The sequence below is a fragment of the Chinchilla lanigera genome, unplaced genomic scaffold, assembly GCF_000276665.1.
Source record: "Chinchilla lanigera isolate Chin_1 unplaced genomic scaffold, ChiLan1.0 scaffold00002, whole genome shotgun sequence".
NCBI classification, from domain to species: Eukaryota; Metazoa; Chordata; class Mammalia; order Rodentia; family Chinchillidae; genus Chinchilla; species Chinchilla lanigera.
The window spans coordinates 55290818-55305597 of record NW_004955403.1 but is presented as its reverse complement, the minus strand read 5'-3'; positions in this window follow the sequence as shown (position 1 = coordinate 55305597).

The window sequence follows — 14780 nt, the reverse complement described above, 5'->3', positions numbered from 1 at the left end:
AAGAGCGGCTCTGAAACACCCACGAGAAGTGGCCGAGTGCTTGCCATTCTACATGAAGCTCTGCCTGACCCAGGCTGGCTGGGACAATGGTGACATTTTTCTTCTCTTGCGTAGAAATAAAGACTTAAGGAGTGTTCATGACATTAATGATCTGTGGTGATGGCAGGGACGAGATGCACAAATCTGTGGCTCTCTGCGCTCTTGCTTCCTGGCTACAGCGGGACTCTGCAGCTCTGTGAGTGCCTCTTCCTGTCCTGCACAGGGCATTCAGGTGGGCGGAAAGGGGAATTTCTATTTGCCAAGGAGCGACATAGCCTTTTTACAGATTTTTGACAAATACTCTTATAGCTTCCATGCCGGGTGTTAAAGAAGATTTTATTTATTTTCCCTGATTTTATTATGGGGAATGACAACAAACAGACTTAGGAATAACCTTCAGATAGTCAACCAGAAGGCAGCCATAATGCTAAGGATGCTGCGCTTTGATTTACCAAATATGTCCTACATAGAACTTTATGGCAGAAATGTTAAATTCTTACCATGTATTTATTGACAAAATTTGCACATGAGCATGTTAACAATAATCAATATCAAGTGGCTAGGGCTATAGCTCAGTGGCACAAGCACCTGCCTGGCAAACACAAGGTCCTGTGTTCAATTCCTAGTACAAAAAGAAAGGAAAAAGAGTCAATATCAATAACTATGTAAAATGTTTCTGCCATTTGTGAAATGAATGTGGGGCACATGATATTTAACCTTAAGGACTAAAATATAGTCATGCGTCACTTAACAATGATACAGGCACCCGTCATCACGTGAGTTCCTGGTTGGGTGACATTGCACACAGTATGTTAGCAGGACCTAAGATGTCTGTGACTTCACTGGGGATAGACACTACCTTAGAAGACCTCTGCTGTCTGCATGGTCCATTGGAAAAGAGGCACCGTCACATGGTGCATGATGACAGCGTTTCTCTTACTTTTGAGAGCTGTGAGCCACCCCTTTCATTTTCACTCAGGTAGCTGAGGCCGGACGTTGTTCATTAATTTCTGCAAGGCTAAAGAGTGCATTAATGAGAAGCTGTTTTCTAGACACAGGTATATCTGACTTGAAAGGAGTGTTTATTCTGCATCATTTTATTTTGCCCAGAGTTCAGCATAGCACTTGTAGCATTATGGTATGCCTTGATAAAATTAACGAATAAAAGCGAGTAAAAGTCAGGCATGGATTTTGGCGAGGGCCAGAAGACAGAATGAATGCAGAAATGCTAATTGCATGTTTCTGTCCCATCTTCTTGTTCCCTGTTTTATTTCCTGTCATTGCAACCCTGTTGTTTAGCATTACTTGTTTTGAAATAATTCAAAAGGTCTTCACTTTTGTTATGTCTGTGTCTTCCCTGCTGTTATTGTAAGCAAGGGTAATTTAAGGAGGATTCTTTCTTGGTGGGTTTCCAACTAAAGAAAAGTGAATTTTATTTGCAGTGCGTCTTCAGTACTAATCCACTCACCTAATTCTAGATCGTACTGAAAACTTCCCTATTACACCCAGAGGCTCCAGTGCCCTGCAGAACCGGGGCAAACACTCAAGTGTCCACTTCACAGCGCAGCATCCGAGGATGAATGCCCACTCTTGGCTGTATGTTGGTTATTACAAACTGTAGTGGAATAATCACAGAACCTTTGTTTAAAATCCACCTTGAAATTATTTATATTTGAAGACAATAGTTACTTTAGTTTATTCTTTTAGTTTTTTTTTTTATCTTTTTCTTTTTAGTGCATATCTGCAGTCTATGACGCTCACACTGTGTGGGGCTGATGCATGAGCATGACATATCTTCGTGCTGTGCCGCTGAGCTAAATCCCCAGCCCCAGCTATCAGTTCCTTCAACCCTTTAACTCAGGAGAAATTTTATTGCGCATCAGGAGGTGGTGAGCTAGGAGTATTACCACTACAAACATGAGGGGCTGAAAGGGTCCTTGGGAAGCACTTGAGGGTAGTGCAAAAAACTCGCAATTCTGCCAGTTGTAACACCTTGGTCCCCAAAGGGCAGCATGGCCTTCAAGGCACCTGGCTTTAGGAATTGTTTCAGGAATTGTTTAAGCAATTCCTTAGATCACTGACTGCCACGGGGCATTTACTGTCAGGCCAAAAAGCCTTAGGCATGGCTCTCCGTCTCCCTGGGCTCCTCCGATTCCATCCTTCCAGTTACTGCTTCTGGATCACTTGCAGTTCACTTCAGTCACAGGGAAAGAGAAAGCATGATGGTTACGACAGGTATGATACCCAGGTAGACACAAAAGGTCCACCCACTCAGCATCAAGGAGCAACATAAATCTCAAAACACATAACAAAGATTACAGATTTTTTTACCTCACCCTATTTTTTGGACCTCTGCACCCACATGTTGTGTAATTCCTTCAGGGGTTTTAAAAGTGTTCAGGAACCCCACAGACCTAAACATGAGAATTTAGAGTCACAAAGAAAACACACGCCCAGCAGGAGGTTGTCAATACTAATCTGCTCTTGCAACACCTGCCGTGTCCCAGCCTGCTTTCTCCTTGTGTTGGAGGGCACCTGAGACGTAGAGCTCTGAGCTCCCTCGCTGCTGAGCTACATGGATCTCGGGAATCCTCTGCTCCCAGTGGCAGGGCTGCTTCAGGACGCCCACAGAGGTGGACTCCTCCTCGTCCGGCTTAGCCAGCTCTTGCTTTTGCATTTATACATTATTTAGTCAGAGTGGGCGTGTGCCAAGCTCTTTCACATTGATTTTTGCTGCAATATTGCTTTCTCTTACCGCTTCTCCTGTTCCCATTTTGAGCTTTTATCACAAGTTGTAAGGCTCTTTCCAGCAGGCTGCTCCTGAAAGTAGCAGTTATCAATATTTCATAATCATAATTTGTTCAGAGAGGAGAGAAGGAGGAGTTCTCTGCCTCGGTATCCCTTTTAATTTCAGTGGAGCAATTCAGTGGTTGAAGCGAGGGTTACCGTTCTTTTCTGAAAGATGACCAGAGCTGATGCATCAGAGAAGCCAAGATGGCTTCAGGGCAGGGCCCCAGTGACTACCTCTTATTCTTTTACTTATTCACATATTTTGGTTAAAATATAATGTTTGAGAAACAATCACCTTAATTGTATAAGAAGAAAGCTTGGACCCTAGGTGACTGAGGAATGTTTAACTTCTCACCTGCACTTACTGTCCCTGTCCAGGTAGCATTCATGTGCCGTGACCCGCTAAACAAATGGTTCTGAGTGGCTGGTGATTCTGAGTGTGGATCTATCTCTCCTATTAAGGGTTCATACTTCGCAAGGTATTTGCTTTGGGAAAGTCCCACAATTTCCATGAGCTTTCCTTTTTCATTAAAAAGGAAATAAAACTTCATTAAAGTTTTACTTGGGGCTGATTGCAGATTCAAGCACACGCCTGCTAGCAAAAATTCAGAGAAATCTTGTGGAGGCTTTATCCTCTTTACCCCAAAGTTACCATCTTGCCAAACTCAGGCACAGAGGTGGGCTGTTCAGGCAGAGGACAGCTCGTCCCACTGCTCCCTCACACAGCCACTTTGGTCCCACCCCCAGCCCCCACTCCTGAGACCATGAAGGTGTCCTGTCCTCTGGCTCACTTAGCTCAAGCAAGCTTTGTAAACCCACACACACAGTGGCTTCACCTCTGGGCTTGGGCTTGTCCTTTGGGTGGAATTCTGTGGGGATGGCTCCATGTTGGTAGGTCACCCAGGCTTCTTCCTTAGTGCCGGGTGGTGCTCTACACCACTGCACCCTTCTCTCCTCCGAAGTTTACTTTATCAAATATTAACATAGCTGCTCCTGTATTTTAGTTCTTATTTGCATTATGTATCTTCATCTTTTTGAGTTCAACCTACAATGGATCCTCAAGCTACAACCAGCCTCACATAGGAACAACTTGGTTTAGGACAGGAATTTTAGATTTAACTTATGACCAAAGTCTTAAGCTATGACTCAAATGCCAGCCACTTGTGCAGTTGTAAATAAAGACTCATGATACCAGAAAAGCATGCGTAATTGTACGGAAACGTCAGTCTGAGCCCAGATGTGGCTGCTTGTGGATGTGATTTTGGTAAGTGCTTTATATAGTTGCTATGATTACTGCTGTCAAAATGGTCCCAAAACAGCTAGAGAAGAATCTAAGGAAGGAAGGGAAAGAAAGCAATCACAATGGAAAAGAACAGTGATAAAGAAATGACAGAAGCAGACAATAGACCAGCTGTTAGTTCTGAATAGGTTGAGAGCTGGTAAGCTGGAAGCAGGTCCTGGTGGGCTACAGACTCCCAAGGAGAGAAAGGACACAGAGAGCCAGAGTCCTGATGTAACCATGGAAGGCAACTCTCCTTCCAAACAGTAACCACCTTCTATTCCATCCTCCCTTTCTGCAAGCCAAAGGTGTCAACTTGAGTGGTGAGAACAGCATGAAATTGTCCTTTCTGGTAAACTAGGCTCATTTTATAGCTTTTTGGTGAAAACACTAGGAAAATTATTAGTGTTTCTGGTAAGTTACACACATTACACAACCCTTTTTATTATGAAAATGTTAGTTAGGAAGTGCTTTAGGAGGTTGGGAATGCGTTATAGGTATTTCCATTATTTCTTATGGGAAAAAGAATTTTGATTTAAAACCAACTTAACTTATAGCCAGCCCTTGTGGACAAATTGAGTTTGTAAATCAAGGGTCCACTGTACCCATATTTTATTTGAAATTAATTTTAATAAGCACCACAGAGAGTTATCTTCCTTTAAAAATTTTCGGCTACCAACCTGTTGTCTTGTTTATTGTACCTCAATCATTTATAATCAAGACAATGTTGACTTGTTAGTTTAAGTCAATTATCATGATTCCTTTTTGGTTTACATTTCCTCTTTCCTTTGTCTTTCAGCAGCCTCTGGGTTACTTAGCTATTTTCAGCCTTTCAACCTGATGTATTGATACTACTTCTGAGTGCATCACTTATGTTTAGTGAGGGTCATCCCAGGCATCACACTATGATGCACTCATCACAATATACAGGTGCCATTCTACCACTTGGAATGAAGTGGACCAAAGCTATGTCCATCTAGCTCCACTTATCCTCCCAAAGGTTTAATACTAGCATCTTACTTTTTCAATTTTTTGTTGGTACATGCTAGCAATGCACAAATCTTGCATTCCTCATGGGGAGCTGCTGCACATGTGCAGCACATCTTCATTCATGTTAATCCCCTGCCCCGCACCAAGCTTCCTCTGCCTCTATCTCTTGGTCCCTTCCCTTTTCTAAAAGATTTAACTCCTCATTTTCCATTATGTGTGTTCAATGTTTTCCTCTTTGTTTAATGGTGTAAATAATTAGATAGAAGTCAAGGTCTCCATTCTGCTTTCTTTCTTTTTTTCCTTCCACCATTCTTACCATTCAGCTTTGCTGAAAAAACAGTGGGCATAAAAGGTAAGGAAGACACTGTCCTGTCTCCATTTATGATAGGCTGGACCATGCGGGCGTCATAAAAAATTCTCCCTTAGGTCAGTGATATGGCAAGTGAGTTCAATGAGAAAGGCATTCACAAGGAAACTGAAAAGGCAGGAATGAACAAAGCTTTATTGAGCCGGCTGAAGGAAGGTCTTTAAGCAGGATGCAGAGAAGATGTCCATGCTGATCTGGGTCTCACCTTCAGTTAAGTACATTTAAGGTTTCCATAGTAACCATTACCTCATGTTTGGGAATCTCACAATAATATCACACAATTATTACAAAGTTTACTTCTCCTAGAAGATGTCAGACAGCCAGATTCAAGATGACCATGCAGTTTAACTTTTAGCCTACTTCTCAATCTGACCTGTTTGTTCTGTTCCTATTTTATGACTCTGTTCTCCTTTAAATGGGTGGATAACTAACTAAGGGGACTTGGGTAAAGAGTGAGGTCAACTACAGCTTAAGTGAACTTAAGTGACTTCTGTTAATATGGAGTTTAAAAAAAGAAAATGGAGTCTCTCTTGCCCTATCACTTGGCTTTAGAACTCTTTTCTTTGTGGTTGGTGGTGATCTCCTGTATGGGACATGTGCGAGGAAGCAAAGACACCAGGACTCCTGCTATCCCACTGCCCATCCACTTTCAAAGTCCCAAGGCTGCTTGGATCCTTCTTCCACTTTCCGGAAAATGCTTATCTGCTATATTAGGTCCAGAGAAGTGTAGTGCCAGGAGGTCTGGAGGCTAATTAATCCTGAATTCTTGCTTAACTACTCTTTTCCTGTAAGAAGATTGAATTCTCAAGTTCTTTCCACATCTAGAATCTCCACAGAGGTGGATGAGAATGGTTCAATCCATTGGCATACTACTGTATGTTTTTAGAGAAAATACAAAAGTAGTAAAAAGTCATGATGATTCCCTGGGGTGAAGTATGTTATCAGTCAGTCTCAGTAAAATGGAACAGCCAGCAAACCATGCTGCTCCTCATTAGAAGTGAGATTTTCACTCTGCTCATATTTGTCAACTGAAAATGTATTAACTCTTTAAATATCCACCCAAGTAGAGTCCTATTTTTTTGTTTCTGTTTTTGATACCTGGAATCAAACTCAGGATCTTGCATTTGCCAGGAAGGCACTGTGCCACTGGGCTATATCCCTGGCCCCACAATCCTAAAGAAATCAAATTTTCCAATACTTTTACCAGTCTACTAGTTCTTACTTCAAAATATACATGCTAATTCATCTATTCACATATATAAGATTGTGCATAGTATTTTCATTTTATCTTAATATTGCCATTGTATTTGGTAATATTTTACTTATAGTGTACATCTATATTAGTAAATGAATTTATTATGAATTTTTTTATCATTTTGATGGATAGGGTCAGAAATCTGTTGTTCTAATTTGGTATTATTGTTATACTCATAAAATGAATTGGAGAACTTCACAGTTTTTCCATAATGTGGAAGAAAATAACAAAAGTAGCATTAAAACTAAGGCTTTTAAAAATATTGATAGTACTTTTTTCTCAAATTTTTATGACTTTGCCTATTCACACTTAACTATTAATATGGAGTTAATGTGTAAATTTTTGTTTAGCTAAGGCATTATCTACTACATTCAGATTATTTTTAGATCAAGTCTTTTTGGTGTCCAATGATTATTCCTGGATATAATTTGCTTTCTTTCTTCATTTTTGTATTAGGCTCATGAGTCATTTATTTTATTCACCTCTTCAAAAATTATGTTCTCTATTTATTAAGCATTTCCTATTGCTCTTTATTTATATTTTTAATTTCCTCTTAATTCTAGTGTCCATTTTTTCTTTCATCTACATATATTTCTAATTTTAAAGATAAATTCAAAAGTGCTTTATTATTTGTTACCATTTATGTTAATAAATACATTTAAAAGCTATAATTCTCATTTCAGTATACCTATTGCATGATTCATAGATTATGTTTTGTTATATTTTTCCTTTCTGTAACAACAGTTTCAGTCTTAAATTCTTGGAGAGAATTATCTTAGAGTGTTTCTCTGTACCCACAGATTTATTTCAGAACACACTGGATTATGTCTGGAAATGGAACCAATAAACTTGTGAATTTTAAATCTCAGACAGTTTTTGCCACCAAAACTAAATATTCCTTGAAAGATGAAAATATATTTTCCTTATGTAGACGCTTGATGGTCTCTACGTGACTGAAACGTCAAACCCGGGGGCTGCTCATGAAGCTTCTCTAGCTGTACTTCGTTTTGTCTTCTACACCAGCAGTACTCCAAACATGGTCTTTAATAAAGGGCTAGCTGTGATCTAGGAGTTACTCTTTCCTGATGAGGGAAGGACAGAAGTGTAGAGTTAGATTTTGAAATGTCAATAGCAATTTGACAGTATAATTGTGTTTCCAATACATCTAATATCAAAATTTTAAATATTTTTTGCTGTATTTACAAATGATCATTCTGTGGTTGCTTACGGGGTGATGGGTGATAACTAGTCTGTGCCGCACATAGTTTGAGAAATACTTCTAATAGATTTTCTGATTCTCAAGGATACTGCATTGAAAACATGATAATGGCACTGCATTTACTTTGCTGTTCCCTTTCCTTTTCTAAGACTGGACTACTTTTTATATATTTTATCCATTTTTTAAGTGCTCCTTATTATGTAAAGTTTAGCTTTTATGATTCTAACCTTAGTTTCCACCTTGCTGAAAGAAATATTGCCTTTTTACTTTCCTCTTGTCTGGTATTGATTTCCTTATCTTTTTATTTCTAACATTGAAAACAACTTACTTTTTAAAAAGTACACTCACTGCTCAGTAATTGAATTTTTTTAAAATAATAAAGAAATATTGCTTATTCTAAGCTAATATGAGAGTATTTGTCTCTTAAAGGGAGAACTCAGTTCAATTATAGCATAACAATTGCTATCTTTTGTTTCATTATTTATGTTTAACTTGCGTTAATAATTTATTTTATTTGCTTCTTTTACTCTCAGTTGTCTAACCCTGTTAGCTCTATTTAATGCAAATAATTCACTTTTTTATTTTCATTTGAAAATTCTGTCAAACATCCTCATTTGATTAATAGCTGTCTTCCCTGTATATTGGCTAACATAAATCTCAGTATGATTATGTGAAACTCAACAGAAACTACTTTTTTCACTAACATCCTCTACTCAGATGTCTTTACTCCCACGCCAGACCTGAGCCCATTAGAGCAGTTTGAGGTCATTGTCTTTTTATAATTACCCTCTTTCAACTTAGATATGTGGAATCTATTTAATGTCTGTTTCTTGGTAATGTACTGTCTTGAAATAGTTTAATTTTGTTCATGGTATTTTGAGTCATTTCCATGTGCCTTCATTAGTAACCATAGACATTCAATTCCAGTCCTATTATAATTCATTCATTCATTATTTATTTCAAAAACATGTATTCTAACTCATATTGCATATTCAGCATTCCAAGAATCTTACAAATATTAAATGAATGATGCCCCATGGAGGCTATCAGGAGGAGTAGAGGTTTCTATCATGTCTACTTTGCAGTTGAAGGAACTGATGTATAGACCATATGCAAGAGTATAATTCAGCTGGTTGGTGCCTCTGGGATTTGGATTCAGGAGACCTAGTTGCAGGGTCTGACTGTAGCATAATGAGTCACTAAGTTTTGCTACATTTCCTTCACTTTTGACGGTTATATGTCTGTGTGTATGTATATAACCTATGTGTATGTTTTTCTCCAGAATATTCAAAGCACCTTAAAAATACCTTCCACTTATATTTCTTCTTGGATTCTATCTGCTGTATTGACATTTGTGGAAACTTCTTTAAACAGATTATCTGGGTATTATAATCTCTGCATGCTTACACAGTCATAAAAGCTTTAATGATTAGAGGCTGTCCCTAGCTCTTTCATTGTCTTCTATTTGCAGAGAAAAGAGAAATCATCTAAGGATAGCCTAATCACTATTGTCATATTCTTTTGAGCTGTCTTCAGCTTCAGACATTTCTTCTCAGTGATTATTTAAATTGTTGTTTAATATTATCAAAAATGTAATCTTTAACCAGTTCTTTTATCCCCTTGAATACCTGTATGCCAAGTGTTGATTTTCTTGGTATGAGTTCCAACTATCTATAAATTTCCATCACACTTTATGCCCTTACATGCTTACACTTTGTCTCAGTGTTTCCACTTAATATTCTCAGCCATCACTTGATAAAACAGCTAGCATTACTTCTGAAAGGCCAACTTTGTCAGTTCCTGAGGTTTTTTTCTGTGTGGTTCTTGAATAGCCTTAAATTTTATTTTTTATAAATTTGTTATTGTTTAAATATTTCATCTCTCTTCTTTAGGAGTTCCAGTTAATAAACAACATGTTCCGAGTTTTTAAAATGATGCTTTTCGGTGGATGATAGGTGTTATGGTTGATACATTGCATCAACTTGAGGAGTCTAGAGGCTTGTCTAAGTGACTCAGCAGTTCTACATCCTGGGGTGAAAAGGACACGCCCTTTTTGCTCTAGGGTGTTTTTTGATATTCATCCTCAGCCTGCGCAAGAAAAGGGTACTGAGAGAGTGTGGGTGTGGGCAGATAGTCAGCATACAATGTAAGGGAGGCAAAGAGGCTGCCCCCTCCCCTTTTCTGCTCTTGTTGCTTTTGTTGTTTTCTGCTGCCATGAACCGTTGCCCTCTGCCATGTGCCACCCTGCCTTGGAGATAGCCAAGTATGGACTGAAATCTCCACAGACTGTGAGCTAAATAAACCTTTCCTTCCTTCATTTTGGGTGTTGCCTATTTTGTCTCAGCAATGAGAGAAAAGTAACCAAGACAACAGGCTTTGTTTTTGAGTTATTCTATTTGTTACTATTGGCATTTTCTTGGACAAATTTTTGGGACTCAGGTACACCTGGTAAATACCACGAAGGGCATGATCCTGAACTGTTGCTGATTCATGGAGAAAATGCCACACTTTCTGTTCATCTGACACTGTGCCTGAGAGTGCTTGGCTCAGGAGCCCAGTGGGAATAGATTTGCATTGAAAGCAAGAATACTGAGAGTTTTATCCATGATCTTCCCCTAGTTCCTTATCTGGATGTGTTCTACATTTCTCTATCGGCACATAGAGTTATAAATCCATGATTTCCCTTAAAATCAGTATCCAAACTTTGCTATGTATGTGGCATTTTTGATCTGCAGAGCCCAGACGTATACAGGTAGATGCCCCTCGACTGCTGACAGAGTTAGGTCCCGAGAAGCCCGTTATTTACAAATATCAAGTTGAAACTTCATTCACTAGCATGACACACAGAACAACAAAGCTCAGCCAAACCTATGTGAAACTGTGGTCTCAGTCACACTGGCCTCCAGCCGGAAGTTGCAGGACAGTAGCAAACCACAAAACAGGGAGCAGCGCATCCTGACACCAAGCCAGACAGCGCAGAGCTCTGCAGGCTTAGAAACAGGAGACAGCAGTGGTGGGAAGAGACAGAACCAGCAGGCAAATGTGCAAGGCATCAGCGCAGGCTTGCCCCACACTGGGGTGATGACTAGGGGTCACTGCGCTGTCTCCCCTCAAAACTCCTGCCCCAGAGTGTGACTGCTTGTGAAGATAGGGCCTTCACACAGACAGTAAGCTAAAACTGGAGGGTCTTAGACCTATGGATTAACGTTCCTATGAAAAAGGAGACTTTGGGACACAGGAAGAGACGCCAGGGATGTGCACAGCGGGAAAACCATGAGAAGACACAGGGAGAGGTGGGTTTCTGCCGGCCGAGGAGAGAGGCCTCCGGAAGAACCAGCCCTGCTGCTACTTTCCTCCTGGCTTTTCACCCCTTGGCACCAAAACAAATGAATATCTTTCACTTGAACCTATCAGTCTGTGATATTTTTTGATAATACTACTCACAAATGAATGCATTCACCACATAATCTGTTGTTAAATTTGTGATGCTTGTAAGGGATACAGGAAAGTTTTCAGTCCCTGCACTGAATCAAGAGTCTTAACTGATGCTGTTCCCATCAGACTGGGTGTAAGAGGTGGATGCCGTGGTTCATTTCCAGAGCTACCTCTTCATAGCATGATCCTCAGCCCCTAGTTGGTGGAGCTATCAGCTGCTGGTGGCCAAGGCTGTGTCTATTCCTTCTAAGGAAACCAAATCTGCAAGATGACATTCCTTTAGAGCCTGCACCCAAAGACTGGCCACACTGCTGATCCAAAGACTCAGCCTCCTTATCTTAATTTGGGATAGTTCAAAAGAGCCATCATACCCCAAAGCTTTCTGTAGGACAGACTGAGGCATTTCATCTTACATCAGGACACTTCACCCTCCCTCTAATGCAGCATGCTCTGTTCCTTCTGTGCAGGTGACATTTCTGAAAACACCTCAGAAATGTCACAGAAGCCCCTCTTATAGCTTTTCACACATGTTGTAGTCCCCATGTGTGCTTCCTGGACAATGTAACTGAAGATTTACAGTCACTGTGTGTACCACAGATGCTCTTAGTCCAGAAAAGTCACTTACTTATGGGCTCCAGCCAAAGATGTGCCAGGATCAGAGTTGAACTCGAGGAGGATTATTCTGAATTGTGTGTGGGGAATTGATCCAATAACTTGGAGATTGCAGGCAAGTAGACTATTTAGGAGGTTGTTACAGTAAATCAAGCAAAAAACGATGATCACCCTGGTGTTAGTAGTGCCAGTGAGTATAATGTGCAGTGGATAGATTTGTGAGCAATTAGGAAGAGAGGCTATAGATTTTGGCCGCTGCTGTAGTGGAAGAGCGAGATAGATGCAGTGGTGTTTAATGCTCAGGCTGGGTGGACAACACCATTTCCTGGAGTAAGATAAAGCAAAAGGATGTGGGACCTGGATATATGTGAAGATACAGGTCATTAGTGAGATGACTGATTTTAGGGAAATTACAGTGAGAGAAAGGAAGATTCTAAATTGGAACCCAAAAAGTATATTAAGATAAAGCCAAAGCATTCACTACCCATAGAGAAAGAAAAGGCAGAATAAATGACTTTAAGCAAACGTGAACTTATGAGGATCAAAGAAGAAATATTTTAAGCACATATAGGTGCTATAGACAGGTTAAGTGCTTTTGTTTTTTTCTTTTGGAGATAGGGTCTCCCTGTGTAGCTTGACCTTGGCTTTACATCAGGATCCTTCTGCCTCAGCTTCTTGGTGCTGGGATTAGAGGACTGTACTTTACACCTGGATTTCAAGAAGTCCAGTATTCCAGTGTGCAGGGCAGCAAAGGTGAGCTCCTGTTTTCTCACTAGTATAAGTGAGCAGTACATAAGCTTCACATTCACCACAAGAGCCTGCACATGTGTGTAACTCCTCTTCATTCATTGTACTTTGTCACCATAGTTTTATGTGAAAAGACTCAGACATAGGAGTTGATATGTTGTGTTGTTTCTCTTGTGTGGGAAAGCCCAAGTAAAATTAAGGGGCAAAATAGAGGACAGATATTAAGAAGTTTTGAGTTTGTTTTTTTTTTTTCAAATGGGAAGGTGAACCAAAGATGGGGAGAGGGGGAACAAATTCAGGGGAACGGGATTGAAAGGAAAAGAGAATTGAAGGAAAAACCCGAGATAGAGCTTGCAAATAAGAACAATTGGGGGATGGGAAGGGGCAAGGAAGGGAAAGGTGAGTTTCTTGGGAGCGGTGATGGTGGAGTGTGCCGGAGAAAGGAAGGAGAGAGTAAAGCAGACGACGCAGGTTTGGGTGCAGGGAGCGCTTGTCAAAGCTGGTGCTGAGAAGGGCCCTGAGGAGGTGGCCAGGAGGAAAGAGGTTGAGGAGCAGCAGCCCGGCTGCAGGGCAGTGCCAAGAGAGCCTGGACCAGAGCCTGGAGAGTCAGGGGCCTCCCAGGGAGGGTCTCATATCCAGCAGAAATGAGCCTGCATCAGCTTCAGTCACCAGCAGATGTGGACTGTGAAGTCAAGTGCACGTGTGAAGTGGGTGCTTGACGTGGGTTCCCAGGAGCAGCAGCCCGCGCCGTGGGTCGGGTGTGCCACTCCAGAACACATCACTGCACCTGGGGATGTGAAGGTCCTGGAGGTCCCGGGCCGTGGGCTGCAGGAGGAATCGAGAGAGGGCAGCGGAATGGGGAGAGGAGCTGCGTGGCAGGACATGCGAAAGGTACTAGTTCGGGGTGAGGTGAGGAAGATTACTCACTCTGGAATCAATATTTATCTGGTTACTGGAGAGATGACCGCTGATCAGCGTCAGGGAAGGAGTCCTCCTGTGGTGTATAGTAACTGCTGTGGCCACTGGCGACAGTATTTAATGTTTCATAACGCTACTAGTATTACTCAAGTATCTATAGCATCTTTGGTCTTGTCAGTATCCTGAAACCCGTAGAAGAGCATCATTTCAGTTAACCTTCAGATTTTCTGTTATTTTAAAGGTTACTATTGCACAGAATTTTTGGTTTAGCGACTGAAAATGTTTTTCAGTGACCTAAAATCATGAACTTGATTCAGCTGTCACTGTGAATTTATACACTGACAAGTTAGTTCTGTAGGTGAATGTCGGAGGAGCTGATAATTTCATCTTTCTGAATTTAAGTTTGTGAAAGGAATAACTCACATCATGGAATTGGGTCAATTTAATTCATAGTTCTTTCACATGAAAATCTACATTAACGGTTCTATTCTGTATGTATTGCATATTGCCCCCCCCCCCGCAAGAACATCAGATAGTGCTGTCACTTCAAATTATAGAAAATAAAATTTAATGCGCAATTCTGATTCCACCAGTGCTTTCCATTTCTTCTTCTAGTGATGTAGTAGTAAGGGAGAGGTGGTTCAGCAGAGAGCCTGAGTGAAGGATTTCACACTTCGCTGTTGCTGTGTATGCATATAAATTATTACGAGTAAGAAGGAAGGTACCATGGAAGGATGGGTTCCAACAGGAGGAGGAGAGTTCTCTGCAGGGGGATCTGGCTGCACCTTAGACCACAGTCCTGATTTCTCTAGGTCTTAGAATTCTTTTATAAAGAAAAGAGAAAACAAAGCCCTTGCTATCTATGTTTGTTTTACTGTTATTGCTAAATTGAATGGTTATTGCTTCATCAGATTGAGTTTTAAGGATGTTATGTTCTCTTTATTTGTATAAACGCAAAGGGCTTGTTGATACTCGTTTTTAGTAAACAAAGGGAAACATGAAACTAAGAGTGCTTTTTCTATTGGGCCTAAAATAAACAAAATGGTTTAAAAATATGCAGACTATTGAGAATTTATATTCCAGACAATGTACTAATTTTCTTCAAATGAATTATATCACTCAATTAATC